At 42.4% G+C, this 18,642-nt stretch overlaps 1 protein-coding gene across 6 annotated transcripts in view; it reads right to left on the minus strand.

The window, feature by feature from the left end:
* The window catches only part of CSGALNACT1 (chondroitin sulfate N-acetylgalactosaminyltransferase 1), a 352,935-nt gene that overhangs the window by 295,485 nt on the left and 38,808 nt on the right, over positions 1–18,642 (minus strand). For 5 of the 6 annotated variants that reach the window (XM_083175409.1, XM_083175374.1, XM_083175383.1 and 2 more), the window contains exon 1: positions 17,789–18,202. The exons of the other annotated variant lie outside the window; for it this stretch is intronic. The gene's annotated coding sequence lies outside the window, so the exon portion shown is untranslated. Of the gene's footprint in view, positions 1–17,788; positions 18,203–18,642 lie in introns of those variants that run through there. 6 annotated transcript variants of the gene reach the window in all.

Consider the following 18,642-nt stretch of genomic DNA (forward strand, 5'->3'; position numbering starts at 1 on the left):
AACCTCACTGCAACAGCTGTTGCTAATGCATCACCACATTGATGCATGTGTTGTACAAAAAAACAGCCTAATGTGCAAACATCAACGCTGCATCCACCTTTGAATCACTCCTAATATGCGAAGTGTACACAGCATAGTATAAATGAACTGAAAGAAAGTGAATTACACTGTGATGTTCTTTGTGGTTTAGCAGGCTGCAGAGTGGGATCATATTGATTAATCCAGAAAGAGGCCTCTGCTAGCAATAAAAATCTCAGATTGGCAGGGTACAGCATTGCATATTGATATTGGCACTCTCTTTAGTCATTTAGTCATTTCTTAATTGAATATGGTTCACTTTAAGCAGCAAATACACAAAGGATGTTAACAACTCCAGTGCTATTGAGTAGGGAAATTTGCCCTCAGCGCTGTAGGGCGAAAAAACTGGTAATAACCAACATGAAAAGCACAGGTAGAGTTGGTACTTTAATGATTATTGCAGTGCTGTAGGATGATGTCACCAAGGATTGTGACGCTCACAGTGGTCACCAAACAATATTCGCCATACAACACAGAAACCTCTGTTTATGTGAGAATTTGCAGTTGATCGCAATGAGAAAGCCTCCGCCCAGTCAGAAAGAGAAAATGCACTTCCTAAATTGCAAGGGAATTTCAAATGGATCGCCAATCGGTATCCATTCACGAATCCATATACGCAATTACCGAACCATCACCGAACTTTGCCTTCCGTGCATTTGTGAGTAACTAAGGATGCCACTAATCTGCAATTGAGACATGGTGGAAGTGGTCATTACTGACATCACATACTCTCCTCAAAAACGCGTGGGCACGCCTGAGTTTTTCCACTACACCCAGAAAACGGCAGGTTTCCACCCCCAAACGGCGGCTTATTGTCAGTCAAACTGTGGCTGCATTGCGTTTACTATCTATTCCCATTTTCAATTGCTATTTCCCCTTACACAAACGCTTGATACTCGCTCAATTTGCAAATTCTCTGACTAACAATCCACACACTCCACAATGTACTGTACCATATCTCCCATACACTGGATATACACATTTGAGGGCAACCTCATTTTAACAGGAGAGATCACATGCTTCTATTTAAATTGTAAAATAATTCTGCAGTTCTGGACAGATATTATTAGACTTGTAAACAGGATTACAAAATTAGCTATACCACAACACAACAAGGTTTTCTGCACAGGGTGACACACAGGAACCTTCACACCTCCAAAGAACAATCAAATAACCAAAAAGGACGTATATCCACTGGCCAGAAACCACATGTAGAAAGATTTGCATAAATTGCTTGCACAAAATATAACTATCTTTCTTTATTTATGTTTCTTTCTAGAACAAAACTCAAAAAGAAAAAGCCATAGTGCAGCGCTTCTTCAAATTGGGAGCATTTTATTTTCATAAATTGCACTCACATTTAATGGAGTTAATAAGCGCATATAATGGTCTTTATCCAAGTTTAACTTCACTTCATGAAAAGCTCTGTGGGAAACTCGACAAAAGGCCAAAATAGTGCAGTAGGCTCTTATAAACCTAAAATGTTAATAAAATATTATTAACATTCTCTCACATGATAAAAAAACGAAAACACACTAAGCCAGTAATGGTACAGTATCCTCCTCCATTTGTTACCCTATCTCCCTCTCACAGATGATTAAAGTGAAGGCATATACCACTTCTTGTTTATTTTTAAAATCAGGAATAGGCAAAAAACTGGTGCTGATAATTCAGTCTTCCTTAGAAATTCGAAACCAACAAAAAGCCCAACCTAAAGCTCAGTACACAATAAGGGCCGTATTCAATGCCGCCGGAGAGGGGGTTAAACGGCGGGGAGCGCCAAAAACAAGCAACCCTCATGACAGATGCTCACCGTATTCAACTTCCCAGGGGAACCCTTGCTGTCAGAGGACAGCCGGGAATCCACCAAACAGCAAGACTTGCGGCTAATGCAGGAAGTCCACTACATTTAGCCGCGAGCCTTGCTGTTTTAGAGGACGCACAAGCCACTTCCCCGTCGCTACAAAAACCTAGCGAGGTGGAAACGGATATTACAAACGATATTGCTCAATTTGGCCTGTCTGAGTGATATCATTTGTAATATGTCCATTGTGTAAGCGCAATATCATTGGAGGTATACATCTACATATGCAGAGAGAAGACAAATAAAAAAAACCTTCTGTTGGCATTTCAGTTTGAACAACAAACAACTCTATTAATATCATATAAACAAGAGGATGTTAGGACGGAATTTTATAATTCTTTAGAGATATGTGAATTCCGAATCTGTATTATTAGCAAGATTCATTTTATGGTACATGCAACCTTAAATATGAGGCATAGATATTTTTGGTGTACAGTATAGCTAAATATCAATGTGCATACTTTACATCTACCTTACTTAGGCACAGAATGTATGCTTCATTTGTAATGTATTTCAGCATAATTATACAGATTAGCCTTAAATGGTGAAACAAAAGAATTTCAAAGTGCCAGGGACATATGTTTCAGATACAAGTGGCTGAAATTATTGCTAGGAGTTGTTCTCATGATCAGTGCGACACAGTTTGCACAAGATGCAGCATAATGTTAAAGATATGCTACCAAGTCTACAATCAGGCCCTGCGTGTGGGATTATATTGCAGGTTTTGACATCTACATTCTCAGCGGATTAGGATATACCATATATACTCGAGTATAAGCCTACTTTTTCAGAACATTTTTTATGCTGAAAAGGCCCCCCTCGGCTTATACTCGAGTGAGGGTTCCACTTGAGTCAATAAGTTTTCCCAGTTTTTTTATGTAAAATTAGGTGCCTCGGCTTATATTCGGGTCGACTTATACTCGAGTATATACGGTAATCATCCGTGATTAGACTGATGCACACAAACAGTAGAACATTTGATTTTTGTTTATGGACTAATGATATAATAAGGCTCATATGTAACTAATTTCCAATTATCCCAAGAGACTTTTTACTTCCTTGTTTTTTAAATTATAAATATCCCTCTGACATTTAATTGATGTCATTGTTACAAAGCCACAAGCATTGCAGGCATTTGCAGTACAACTTCAAAGTGTGATCATGTTCTTCACAGCCAGCAAATCAAAGATTTGATCAGCTTTGAAGCGTTCCCAAAGGGGTTTCTCTTGTACCAGTGTCACAGGGACCTAAGCGCACTCATGCCAGTAACTCAAGTATGAATGATGTATAAAATGTCACACATGATAAAAACAACTTTATTTGATACAGTAAGTATTTCGTTTTTTTCTAATCCTTTAACACAGCACTTATTTTTCCCATACATACTACACATTTCACAACTATTTGGCAAGGAAACATTTAATTGCGTCTTCCTTGCATATATTGCTAGTTATTCAATCTAGATGTTATGCTCCCATACAAGTGGTAAGTAAAGTACAGACCATGTAGGTTAGGTCAACAATGTGGTCGTTCTGCAGTAGGGTGTAAGTACTGGCAGCAAACTGCAACAAGAAGGTATTTCTGCCCATCTACTGGAGCTGGATAGAAAATGAGAGACTAACAGCAAGGTTTTCTTCAATATAATAAAATAATTGGGAGAGTAATGCAACCAGAACAAATTTGCTAATAGTTTGTACCAATGTACTACTAGTAGCTTATTTATTATTGCAGCTACTTCTAAATAGAAGGAAGTTTGGCATATTTATATTTCTAAAAACTGAATTTTAATTGATTGGACAAAAAGGCTTTCCTGAAAATGATGATGTACGCTTTTACAAGTTCAACTTGAATTGAATGTAGCAGCCAAGGAGGAGCAGCAGAGAATACACTTTGGTGGCCGTTTGCTGTGGTGTGCTTTAGAACTCTGCATAAGTGTAACATAAACCTGCAGCTGGCAATGGGAGAAGTTTTACTAATGGTGCGGCTCGATCAGCCCTGGTGCCTTTAAGGTCCATAGCAATTTCAGAGTTGCGTTTATTAGAGATGGTCAGATACTTGATTATAGCAATATTCAATGTTATCAGGACATTCTCCTACTGTAACATTGCTATGAATCATGTGAACCACTTTAGAAAATGAGTGGAAGGCATGAGCCTTTAATCATCGCCCTACTGCATTTTCCACTCCCTATTAACATCCGATTGAGACGAATGTTGTTTGGAAGTGGTCAACTTTTTAGCCACAAACATAATTTGTTTTCCCATTTATTTATAGACATGAGAACTCACACCGCAAACTGTGAGATACCATGAACAATATACATAACTACAAGCCCCCACATCATAATATAAAACAATTGATGCCATAACAATCTTATACCTTCAGAAATCAATTAATTTAGCTTATATATATATATATATATATATATATATATACACACACACACACAAAAATCTACATGCCTGTGCTGTGCACATGTGGGTCAGAAGAAAGACAAAGGTACTTGTGTATTAGCACGGCGCCCGATTTTACTACGTACGCAGACGTAGTGAAATCGCATCGCATGCCGTTATTGTATGGCATGTGATGCGATTTTGACGCTTATAATGGCATTTAATGTAGTATAGCATTAAATGACATATAATGTCATTTATTAAGGCCCCCCCCCCCCAGTATCGACGTGATCCCGAAGCCCGGCGAGCGCTGCGAGCCCCGCGAGGGGTGGCGGAACGTGTCCGACCGACCTTTTCATACCTCCACTATCCACGTCGGCATAGAGTTGATCTTGTATAGTGTGGTGAGCGCAGCGAGCCACAGAGCCCAAAGTGTGCCGAGCACAACGAGCCCTGCGAGGGGACGTGTATTATGTTACATGTATTACGCGTCCGCTCACCGCGCTTCGGGCTCGTGGCTTGCCACACTATATAAAATCAACTCCACGCCGACGTGGATAGTGGGGGTATGAAAAGGACGGTCAGACGCGTACCGCCGCCGCTCGCCACACTTCGGGATGACATGGATAGTGAGGGGCCAAAATAAATGACATATGTCATTTTACCATTAAATGGCATTATTCTAGGTTCCATCAGAACCCATATCTCATCGCATTGCATGCCATACAATAATGGCATACGATTCGATTTTTTATCGCATCCTATCTTTTTTACTGGATTCACTGACACAGAGCAGTGAATACAATAGATAGGAAAATCGCATCGCATCACATCGCATGCCATACAATATGGCATGCAATGCGATTTCACTACCGTGAATAGCCCTCTACGCAAATGGAGTAGTGGGCACCGTGATAATACACAAGAACCAAGACAAACACCACATTAAAAGGACAATTTGAAAAGTAAGCTTTGGTCCATTTGCTTGAATATACCTCACTGGTGTTTATAATTGTATTTCCTGGAAGCTATTATTATGTATTATTTACATTGAGAAAATAATTACACCACACCAGTCCCTACCCTATAGCCACCTAGCTCTGATGGGACTTGGTACAGAGGCGAGACCATGCCCCATTGCATTTATCCAAGTGCCCCCCTGAGAGGCCTGGCCCCTGGAGCAAGAGCAGTTGGAGGGCTTGCTGACTTGTTCAGGCTCCATATTAAGGTATCCCCTCTACCTACTGATGGTGGCCCTGTCTCTCCCAATGTAGCTAACACTCTAAATTAAATACCATGAATACACACCAAATATTCTATTTGGGAAGCGAGATTTGTCTACCAATATATTTTTTAACCACCTCATACAGACTATGGCATAAACCTACTGAAATTCAATAATCCCCCCCCCCCCCCATTTATTTCAAAGAGTGTAGAAACTTGTGATTGGCAGGCGCAGGTGGCCCTTTACCCCAACCTAAGAAGTCATTGATGGTCTAGACAGCAATGACCCCTTAGTCCTCAGGAGCCCCAGCACAAAGCACCTACTGCACCAATGGTAGTTCCGCCTCTGAACTCAACGTATTATTCTCCTTCTCTTTGGTTTGCAGAATCCTGTATTGGAGTCACGAAAACTACTGAAAGCCGGCAACATACCTGAAAGGATATCACATCACTAACCTGGACAATGGGATTTTTTTTTTTTTTAAGGAAAGCCACTTAAACAATATTCTGAGATATCCTAAACACGCTAATTACATTTACTTGTGTATTTTGTTGAGGATGATACAAACAGACAATACATTAGTTATCAATGTATATATACTGTGTGCCTACTATATGCTATACTTTTAAAAGAAAATTTTTTTAATTGAAATCCATAAACCAGTGGTTTCCAAACTTTTTTGCATCACGGCACCCTAGATTATCAGAATATTTGTCACGGCACCCCTAGGTGCAAAGTTTGCTACCGAGAATTTCAGAAAACAATCTTAAATTAAATTAGTTGTGCTTATATTTCATCCTTAGGTCCAGTTATGTGGTGAGGGACAGGATTCACTTCTGTTTATCCACATATTTTAAAACTGGAAACCACATGCTCTGGTTTTGCCTTATACATTGACCATAAATAATTTGAATCGGTTCTGGACCACCAAACCGAGGCGCCCCTGCAAGTGCTCTGAGGCACCCCAGGGAGCCTAGGCGCACAGTTTGGGAACCACTGCCATAAACCAATGCTATTTTACACAATGAAATGTATACATTCAATAAATAAATAAATCATCCGGGATTCATTGTAAATGTCAAGGCATTAACTGAGGGATATCCAGAGAAGGAAGAAGAGTAGAAAAATTAAGGATATTTTTAGCTCTGCATGACAGTCTAGAACAACACAAGCAGGTAAATGTCCTCTGTTCATACAGAATAGAATGTGCATCAGTTAAATCTGCATTGTTTCAGGAATGCAGTTTTCTATACTATAGTTTGTTTTGTTACTTATTACAGCATTTTCAGTTTCCCCTCCAGCTGCGAGGGAATTGAATGAACTCATTAGAGATTTAAAATATCTCATTCACTGTCTACAACGATCACAGTTATGTAAACTTGAACGTCTTAAAAGCTTTACTGGACTTTTGTAAATTACTATTGAGATCTTAAGTGTTTTCCCAGTAACCTTTGACTGAAAGTATTTTGTTATTACATAACTAAGTTCACTTCAGCATACATTATTTATTATGCTTTTATTCAATAGGCAGTAGAATCTTCCAAAAGTCTCCATTGGGACTCAATCTTTATAAATACTTAACAATACTAGTGTACATAATTGGGTCTATTGATAAGACAGGTGACGTATCCCTTATCCAAATTATCCCTTATCCATAGTTTCCAGAATGCAATTTTTTCCCCTGAAAACTGGCACTAAATATGGGCAAGAAAATGATTGCTTGGCATTTAAATTCAGTGTCTGAAATAGGACACATGTTTTGAAACCTTAAATATGTGTGTTTGATGTGTCTATACAACATAAATGCAAGATACCTCATTGAAATATAAAAATATTCCAAAAAAAAACCAGAAAAATCTTTTTGGGATAAGGGACACTAAACTTGTACATTAGTCTGTTAAAAAGGGAGATAAACATTATGTAATTATTATATTGTTTACTATTTATAAAGAGATGGATACAAAAATATATAACACGTAAATTTCATACTGCTAAAAATATTATAAACTAATAAAATTTTTGAAAAATAAGCTTTTGTTACAGCACATACAATATAGCTTAAATACCGTATCATAGGTAAGTGACATTTTGGGAAATATTTTACTTAAGGTATTCGACACAAAACTAAAAATTATTATTTTGAAACATAGCATATGCACATTTTCTGATACTATATTAATCAATCTACTGATTAAAGTAAAATATCCAAGTAAAAGTGACCTCATGGTGTAACAGTTTGATAGTCAAGAACAGTTACAGTAGCATAACTACAGGGTGGCTAAACTGGTAAATGTTCATAAACCCACAAGGTGAAGGGGGCCCACCAAGTCTTGGCGTTTGGATAGGCACGAACTCAAGGCTTGTATTTCCATACTCCTAGACAATCGTCTGCAGCAATCTCATAACTATAGAAGGTATAGGGGATGCTGTGGGGCCCAGCAGATTACCCCTTTTTAGTTCAATTTTTTTCTTTCAATTCAGTCTGGTTTAAAAGTTTAAATTAATTGTAATTTTTTTTTTAATTCAAAAATGTTCTACATCAGTGGTGTCAAACTCACTCATATGCCCCCATATGGTGCTCTGTCTGTCTGTCAATGCTGCATCTGTCTATGCCACCCTTATGTCCACCCATGCCCTCTCCATTTTGTCTGTCTATACACACAGTATATGCTGCTATATCCATCTATGCCCCCTCCTTTCCCTCTGTTCATCTATGCCCCGTCCTGTCCATCTGTCTAGATCCCCATGATCTGCCTTTCTATGCCCCCTCCCGTTCATTCATGCCCCTACTGTCTGTCCATCTGAGCCCCCTCCCATCTGTCCATTTATGCACCCAAATGGTGCAGTCTGTGCATCTGTCCATCAATCCAGCAAATGTACATCTATGCACCAATATGATGCCCTCTGTCCGCCCATGCTCCTGTGTATCCATCCATCTGTCCATCTATGCACCCACACCCATCATGTGCTGTAGTCGGGTAGTGTCTCTCCTGCTCACTCTCTCTCTTTTTCCATGAAAACTCTCTCTCTCCCTCCCTCTCTAACTCACTCCTTTCTCTATTACTCTGTGCCCCCAACACCCTCTTTTTCTCTCTCCTGCCCCTAAGGGCATGATAGAAACTTTCACATCAATAGTTTTAAAAATGTACAGCAGGGAAACATTCTTCAAAAGGAAGAGTAGCATTAAAACTTGGACACATTTTGAAACTGGTTCAAAGGAAACGTAAGGAAAAAAATACTTTACAAAAAAGGTAGTGGATAGGTGGCTAAGACAGTAGAGCAAATTAAACTAGGAATAGCCATTATTGCCATTGCCATTGATGGTTGGCCATTGCCATTGATGGTTGCCTTTGATGGCAATAGTGCAACTGGCCATCGATAGTGTCATACTATGCAATGGATGACCATCAATGTTTTTAACTGTGGACCAATCAAAACATGGGGGCGGAGCTATGCTTCATGTCCCGGCCCCTTGTGGAAATAAGTATTTGTTTATGCTTGCCATCGATGGAGGGAAACCATCTGGTTCTCCCCATCACCGATGGCAAAACTATTCTACATTGGCTACACACCGTCAATTATTTTGAATCAATGGTTAATAGCCATCCCTAATTTAATCATGCTTGGGACAGGCAGAAGACTATACTTACAAAGAACTTAGGGGCTGATTCAAACCCGCTCGTAGCGGGCCAAATTCTACCTCTTCCACGATGTTGGAGGTTTGCACATGCGCGTTTATGCGCATGTGCATACCCCAGGAGCGAGCAGTTTTGGCAAGTTTTACACTAGCCAAGCCATTCGCTAAAGAAGGGACGGGCGGGGGTGGAGACCAGGCCGAAGCAGGGGAACGCCCAGCGTTTTATGGGTGTCCCCATGAACAGGGTGGCCAATGCCTGCTTGGGGTGGGCTGTTGATGTCACATGACTTCAGCGCCCTTTTCGGCCATCTCTGGATGAAATAAGAGTTTTCACTGACTTTCATTTCCAAAGGGGAATTAAATAATTTGATGGTCAGAGACCATTGAATGATTTCTCTTCCCTTCGGCCGCTTTATTTTAACTAACCTGTACTTGTCTACTCTCTGGAAATGTCCAGGAAATATCAGGGAGAGATGGCCACTGTATCTGTCGCTCTTCAGCAAATCACATCATCTGTCATGGCCTTCCCTAGTTGAACAATGGCACAAGTCACAATCTTCAATTCAGGTTCAATGCAAAGGAAAACATATTTGCAAGTTGACCTTACAACCAATTTATCTAATACAATCAGCCAGAAGGGGTGTTGGAGAGACAAATGACATTTTAATAATTTGTATCACCAAACCCCTGGACAGCTCACTTCAAAATGAACTTGATCTGTGGTCAAGACAGGCCTGTTAACAAGGTAAGTATGGGGAACATACTCCACTCTATATACAGACCCATTAATCCGATTCAAATAAACAGATATGATTGATTGTTATTTTTTTGTAGCCGAGGTTGAATTGCAACAATAATTTTGATAGCAATGAGTTCTTGAGTCCTTGTTACTGCATACAATTTCCATTCAACAGGGAGTTTAATTCAGAGATGTACATAAACATGATGTGCTGATCTGTGTCTGCGATGACAGCAGAAGTCATCAGTGGCCAGCTTTACAGAAAAGGGGGCAAGTCGGACCGGTATTCCTGCTTGTGCTGTAGCCAGTGGCTGCATCCTTGAACGCAGTGTCATGGATTTCAGCAGCAAGCATCTATGGCCAAGAACGTTCATGTAGATCAGTGGTTCTCAACCTTGGTCCTCAAATACCCCCAACAGTGCACGTTTTCCAGGTCTCCACACAGAATTGCAAGATAAATAATAACCTCCACTTGTGGATCTTTTAAAATGTGTCAGTGAGTAATGAGTGCACCTGCTGGGTGACCTGGGAAAAGGGTACTTGAGGACCGAGGTTGAGAACCACCGATGTAGATGATTCTAAGCTGTATTTTTAGATGCAGAAGTGAATCAGAAAAGCCATGAGTACGCGCCTATGTACACACGATGCCTCCTGCAGTATTAGCAGCAGCATCTAAAGATGCCCATCTATTAAGCAGGCCCATTATACTCAAAAATAGTCTTGTCTCGATAGCTTAAGGCTAATTAGAACTCACCACCACCCACATATCCAACACAATCCACAGTTATTATAATAATAATAATTAGGTGACAATAATTAATATTTACCACAGGGAAACATTTGCACTTTTTCATGAGCAAAAAAAAAAAAAAACTATTTCATTTCTTGCCAATGTAATCAAAGTTTTTGATGTTTCCTGATTAAAATACGCATTACCTGATTAAGGAGAGCTATGACGCATAAGATCTAAGAAGGCTCTCAAATGCATAACTACAGTAATGACATACAACATTGTAGGGAACATCATAAGACTGAGCATTTGATGTTTCTCAAAAGAACGTTTTAGTTCTTTTAACAAAACAGTCCCTTGTTTTCATTTACATTATTAAGTCTTCTTTTGAACATTTAAAAAAAAAAATATTTATCTATCAAAGCACACATAATTTTAATCAGATGACCACTATATATTTTTTATTTAGTTTTCTCTAGCTTTGTATCATTAACATACTCCCTATTGTCAATTACTCTCATCCTTTATTTACTCAGAAAATACATGCAGTGATTTACATTCAGAGAATGATTTTTTTTCTGCATTTCCCTACACCAGCGGTGTACAATCTAAACGTCCATACACACTGGGCAACTATGCCCAGCGTGTATGGACAGCTATGATAGCATTCATCGCTGCGGGGAAAGCCGCTCAGTGCATACACACTGAGCGGCTTTCCCCCTGCCCGGCGCCGACTGAGGGTGGAGGACGGCGTTGCATAGCGGAGCGATATGCAAAGCAGTCCTGAAAGCCGCTCATCTGCTGGTATAAACAGCAGATGAGCGGCTTTCCCGGCGGTGTTGCAGGAGCGCGTAGCAGCTCTCATCGCCTGGCCATACACACTGGGCGGCTTTGAGCTGAACGCCGCTCAAACCTGCTGTTTTGAGCGACTTTCAGCTCAAAGTCACCCAGTGTGTATGGGCATTAACTGTCTTACCACATGGCACAGTTAATTTAGGGGGCTCATTTGTCAACAAATGATAAAACTCTTCATTGTAAATAATAAATGGTACACCAGCCAATCAGCTCATAACTGCCATGCGATTGGAAAGTGACAGTTTACAGCTACTTAAATGAAGTACCATTTATCATATGCAATGAATGTTATCACTCGTTGCTAAATGGACCCTTAACATTATCCTTGCCTCCTCCAGAAAAACTTAAAGGGGAGATAAAAGTGGCAAGGTTATGAAGTTTGGCAGCACACTTTACCTCATCATAGCCTATTGCAGGGGTGAAGCTCCCAGAGGTAAAGGAAAGGCACCAGTTTCCAGGCTCCAAGCCCTGAAGAGGCACCTGCATGTACAACAGCACCTGTACTACTCACACTGCGCTACAGCAAGCAATGGTTCACACGGCACTTCTGCTGTACTGTGAGATGTGATGAACCAGTGAATACGGAGACACACACACGCATACACCATATATGTTTTAGCTCTTATTTTAACAGTGGGGGGGGGGGGGGGGGCACCAAACTCTGTGTGACTACAATGAATTCATACCTCTGGCACTGCACCATCCACAAGGTGGATGAGGATGAGATTGGAGGATAACTATGTTGTCAAGCCCCGCCCACATTACTAAAGGTAGTGGGCAAGATCGGGAAGGCTCTCTGCTGTCACCAGTGGCGAAACTACCGAGTGTGCAGGGGGTGCAGCTGCTATGGGGCCCGGCGGCTGGGGGAGCCTGATGGACAGCAAGCACTCCCCTGCACTGTGCAGCCGCCTCGATGCAGCTGAGCTGTTTGAGGGAGAGTAAGGAGCCACGCAGGGAGGATGTCACGCTGTGCCACAAGCCCGTGAGTCCAGAAGAGACAGCAGAAGGCCAAGCCTTCCTGGACCGGAGGCACGCTGAAGGGATTGTCTGACAGTGAGGGGGACTGAGGGAGGATTCCTGCCAGTGATGTGCGGTGGTCACCACGGCCCACTGCCGGCTTCTGCCGATACCCTCCCCACCTCCTACACCCATCGCAGTCTCCGCTGCAGCCCCCGGGAGCGGGAGACACCTCGCCACAGTGAGTGAGTGGGAGACCCGATGCACTGAGCAGGAGAATGGGTAAGAAGGATCCTGACTTCCTGCCACTACCAGAGATGCAAACAGGGTGGACAGGGTATTAGGAGCCACAAAGTGCCATGAACATTTTAAACCCTGCTCTACCATCTCACCTCTCGTCCTCTACTCCCCTGGCGTCCTTTACTCCCCCCCCCCCCCACACTCTTTGGTCCTCTACCCCCCCCCCCCACTCTCGTCCTCTAACTCCCCTACTGTCATCCTCTATTCCCCCCACTCTTATCCTCTATCCCCCCCACACACACACTCTCGTCCTCTACCCCCCCACACACACTCTCGTGCTCTACCCCCCACACTCTTATCCTCTATCCCCCCCACACTCTTATCCTCTATCCCCCCCCACACTATTATCTTGTCCTTTACCCCCCCCCCATTCTCGTCCTCTAACCCCCCCCCCACTCTTGTCATCTATTTCCCACCACTCTCATCCTCTACTCCCCTACTCATGTCCTCTGCTACCCCACTCATGTCCTCTACCCCCCCAGTCTTATCCTCTATCCCCCCCACTCTCGTCCTCTATTCCCCCCCTCACTTATATCTTCTACCACCTCCACCCCCCCACTCTCGTCCTTTACCCCCCACCACTCTCGTCCTCTATTTCCCGCCACTCTCATCCTCTACTCATGTCCTCTACTCCCCCACCACTCTCATCCTCTACTCCCCCACCACTCTCATCCTCTACTCCCCCACCACTCTCATCCTCTATTTCCCCCACCACTCTCGTCCCCTATTTCCCCCACCACTCTCGTCCCCTATTTCCCCCACCACTCTCGTCCCCTATTTCCCCCACCACTCTCGTCCCCTATTTCCCCCCACACTCTCGTCCCCTATTTCCCCCTACACTCTCGTCCCCTATTTCCCCCCACACTCTCGTCCTCTATCCCCCCCACTTTCGTCCTCTATCCCCCCCACTTCTCGTCCTCTATCCCCCCCCACTCTCGTCCTCTATCCCCCCCCACTCTCGTCCTCTATCCCCCCCCACTCTCGTCCTCTATCCCCCCCACTCTTGTCCTCTATTCCCCCCCACTCTCGTCCTCTATCCCCCCCACTCTCGTCCTCTATCCCCCCCACTCTCGTCCTCTATCCCCCCCACTCTCGTCCTCTATCCCCCCACCACTCTCGTCCTCTATCCCCCCCACCACTCTCGTCCTCAATCCCCCCCCCACTCTCGTCCTCTATCCCCCCCCACTCTTGTCCTCTATCCACCCACACTCTCATCCTCTACCCCCCACACCCTACTCATGTCCTCTAATCCCTCCCATTCTCATCATTCTCCCCCCTAATGGGCACTGTAATGACAATGGGGCAGGTGGCCCCTTTCAAGATTTTGTTATGGGGCCCACAGAGTAGTAGTTACGCCCCTGGCTGTTACAATAACGCTCCAAATATCTTGAGCCTCCTGGACATGTCATGGGTAAAAAGCTGGCAAACCTGAATGAAATCATAAGAACAGGCAAACTTGAAGAAAATAGCAGCCTGGTCAGATTAAATTTAATCCCATGGTGTCAGCAACATAAACCCCTGGGCCAACACACCTCATTACAATAGCCTATTAATACTAGCTCCAACTAAAAGATAAATAAACCTCGCCATAACAAATATATGCAAACATTCCAACATTTGTTCGTTCTGTATTTTGGGGCCACATATTGATTGTGTTCTAGCTACCTAAAGCCAACTCTGTATTTTCCCGCATTGCACAAATAACATTAAAGAAGACTAGTAAAACTGCGTGAAAAAAATAAATATATATATATATATATATATATATATATATATATGGCCCCACCCCCACACACACATAAAAATTAAATTTTGTTTTGCTATTTGGCCTCTCCTTTCTCCTATATAAATACTGTAAATGCATATTAGTTATCATAAAAAGTGCCTTGAAATATTGTTATCTATGGGTAGACATTAAGGGGATGTGTTCGAAATACTAGCGTTTTTGAATGCTGACAGTGGAAATACCAAATAGCTAAGCTTTTCAGAGCTTGGTAAATATTGGATCAGTCTGCTGTCTTCACAGATTTCTGTGAAGTCTCTTGCATTTGGCCAATTGTATACGGGGTGGTTTACAGATCTAATTGAGTACCTGTTAAAAAAAAAAAGGGTGAAAAACTCCCTTTTTCGCTCCTTAAGTTTCATGTCACAAAATTAGATACCCCCCTAAGGGTCTATTCATTATCACTTAAAAAATTGAAAGGGGTATACCCGGGTTTTTCCCGGATCTGAGGTGTAGTGTGAAAGGGGGTCCGTTACTAAAATCCCGGGAGTGACCTGGGTTGAAAATCCCAGGTAAACCTGGCCAAAATCCTGGGTAGTATGTCTAAAAGGGGTATTAGTGGAAATGCTATTTCCCATATATTTTTATGTAATGGGTCCATAAATTATTAGGGGCCCGATAGGGTAGCCTAATAATAAGTAAACTCTGAAAACTTTACGTTTTTGGAGAACAAACAGCATCCTTTATATAGGTAGGAGGCACGAGGTTACAAACAATGATCTGAGCAGATATAATTTAGAAGAAAAGTACTGTTTACCAGAAAATTCTAGTTCAACATTTACCTTTGAGCAGAGTGTAAATGATGGTGTAAAAACTGGAACTTGTTGAGGTGGGAAAATGCATCATGCAGGGTTGCTCTGCACAACAGATGTTCAGCTTTTTGAGGGCTTATTGCTCAAAATATTAAAGTGACATTAGTTAGCCCTATAGGGAAGTATTTAATTAGATTTATTTTTTTGCATAGTCGAAAAAAATGGGAACTAATCCGACCACTGACTAATCAATTGTGGACATTTTCGCCAAAGCCTTTTCACCTTTTTATTTTGAGCAAAAAAGTTAATGCCGAAAAATGCCTCAAAAAGCTGCGAAAAACACCTGCAATTGTACCGGCAATGTGGTGAATACATGTGGGTCAGCGGCCAATTTGCTAATCCAGGTGTTTTTCTCCCGAATTTTTACTATTTTTACTATTTACAGTATTTATTCAAATATCCTCCAAAAATCTGCTATTTATTTATTTATTTCCAGTTTCTTATATAGCGCAGCAGATTCCATTGCGCTTTACAATAGTAGACAGTGATAAAACAAACTGGGTAACAACAGATAGACTTGGAGGTAGGAGGGCCCTGCTGCAAGCTTACAATCTATAGATCATTTATAGTTACTAAAAAGTCACAAAGAAAGCAAATACCCTATTGGTGGCTATAGAGGGTTATAACATTTCAACATGTAACTTTTGATAGTAAAAAGCCACATTTGTTTGAACAGAGTTGTAAATATAGAGTAATATCCCAATGTACACCCTGATGCTGTATAATATACCCACAGGGCATTAATAACAACAAGTTTTATGTGTGCATTACATATACATGGTCCATAATGCTTGCTAATTTGCAATACAAAGTGTTGTCACAACGGGATACGGTCATTAGGACTACACCAACTAGGTCAACAAGCATTGGGTCGACACCACTAGGTCGACATGTAGCAAGGTTGACATGGGTCAAGGTCGACAGGTCATTAGGTCGACACAAGCATTAGGTCAACATGGGCTAAGTTGACAGTCAAAAGGTCGACATGGGGTTTTACACGGTCTTTTGAGCCAACAAGCGGTATTTCATGCCCTACCATCCACTAGGGCATTGTGAGAGAATAAAATAGTGTGCCGAGCCTAGTGACCGAAGCATAGCGAACGGTGCGAGGGGATGCGGCGCACTTCAAACTGGGTTCATGTCGACTGTCGACATTCGGGTAAAAAAAATAGTGAAAAACACCATGTCGACCTTCTGACTGTTGACCTTGCCCATGTCAACCTAATGCTTCTGTCGACCTAATGTCCTGTCAACTTAGCCCCTTGTCGACCTAGTGGTGTCGACCCAATACTTGTTGACCTAGTTGGTGTAGACCTAACAACCCACACCGGTCACAAGTTGGGCATTAGCAATGCTTTTCAAGTTGTAATAAGATATAAAGTAAAATCCGCATCTTATTACGAAGCAACCTCAATACTGCTTGTGATGCGCAGCCAAGTAACCACATCATTTTAAATTGTACTCCAATCCTATCAAACGAGTCTAAAACCACTCTGCTGCAACACAATGTTCACCTCACCACGCAGGGCACGTGAAGTGACAATATGAGACAGATCGTAAGGACTTTATATGGGTGGTCAGGGTTCCAGCCTGGTGCGGTGACGTCACAGTAAGTGTATGTTAACTATCTAGAGATGGGAGGTCAGGGTTCCAAATTGGTGCTGGGCAGGGCCGCCAAGAGAAATCCTGGGACCCGGTACAACAACTTTGTGGGGCCCCAACGGATGGAGCTCCCTGCACACTCTGCGAACCCTTGTTACGGCACTGCTTCCAAGGTGGATACAAGGACAAAATTTAAACCGCAATGCTGATTACACAAGTCACACACCCATGACATATTATACTACATGCCACAATGCTCATTACATGTTATGCCACACACCGTAGTGGCCAGTACACATTATGCCATGCACCATAATACCTATTACATATTTTTACCACATGCCATAATGCCCAATACACATTATTCCACACACCGTAATGCTCTTTGCATATTATGCCACACACTGTAATGTCGATTACATATAATACCACACATATTATGCCACCAAATAAAAAAAACCTGTGTGTCCATACCCGGGCCCCCTGACAGGCCTGGGCCCGGGTAAACTGTACCTGCCCCCCCCCCCCCCTCCCCGCGGCACCCCTGGTGCTGGGACGTCATAGTAAATGCATGTAAGCTGGCTAGAGACGGGATGTCAAGGTTCCAGCTTGGTACTGCAACTTGGTCATAGCAAGCGCATGTAAGCATTGTGTGTCATGGTGCATTTACTAACTTGACTAATGAGCAGTGCTACCAGGCCAGTTAAACAGCATCAAGGGGACATCAGTTTTCACAATCAATATACTGTAATCTATATAAAAGAGTAAATACACTAAATACATATAAGCAGAAGATGCTGTGTCGGAGATTACCTGTAGACGGCAGCTCCTGTGTAAATCGCCACAAAGTGCATTCAAGAAGTTGTCCTGGGTAGATCCAATGCAGGTAGCCCGGTCCTTGTCACATCCTGCAGATGAAGCAGTACGTTACCCAGCCATGCTGCCCACACCGACCTGCAACGTCTCCGACAAACTTTCCGCTTTCCTACTATAGTACTAACTAGAGAAACAAGCTCTACAGACAGCAGAGGAAACACACCCTCAGTCACTATATTAATTAATGAGCTGCAGCCATGACTTGCCTACTGACACTAAGGTAAAGGTGGAATTCCCAGAGCACCCCCGCTGATCAGGCACAATACATAGCGAGGGTGTATTATATACGGGAGTATTGTGTCTCTCTCTCCTTCCCAGCCTGCCTGTATTGGAAGTGTTGCTCCGGGACTGTCGTCTACAAAGCCCTGCAACAGCAGCACCACCTACTGGTAAAACATATATACTGTATATCTACAGACTGGGTGAAATTTAATATGTTTAGAGATTCAAGACAGTGAGAGATTTGGTAAGAAATATCCAGTTTTTTTTAAAGCGGCAATCATTTACACTGCCGCTTAAAAAAAAAAAAAAAAAAAAATTAGGAGATTTCTTACCAAATCTCTCACTTTCTGGATCTCTCAACCTATTAAATTTCACTTTCTGTGTCTGTCTAGCGGACGATAATCTGTGAGCACTGCCTGCACTGTAAAGGAGCATATACACAGGTTCGACTTGTCTGAGGCACAAGTTGGATCTGTTTTTCCTTCAACCCCCCCTGGCAGCTGCCCGGGAGGGCTCAACCCGATTTGGCACTTGGTGTGACATTTTTTACATGTGATAAATTGCATGTA

The sequence above is a fragment of the Crinia signifera genome, chromosome 1, assembly GCF_055691185.1.
Source record: "Crinia signifera chromosome 1, ASM5569118v1, whole genome shotgun sequence".
NCBI classification, from domain to species: domain Eukaryota; kingdom Metazoa; phylum Chordata; class Amphibia; order Anura; family Myobatrachidae; genus Crinia; species Crinia signifera.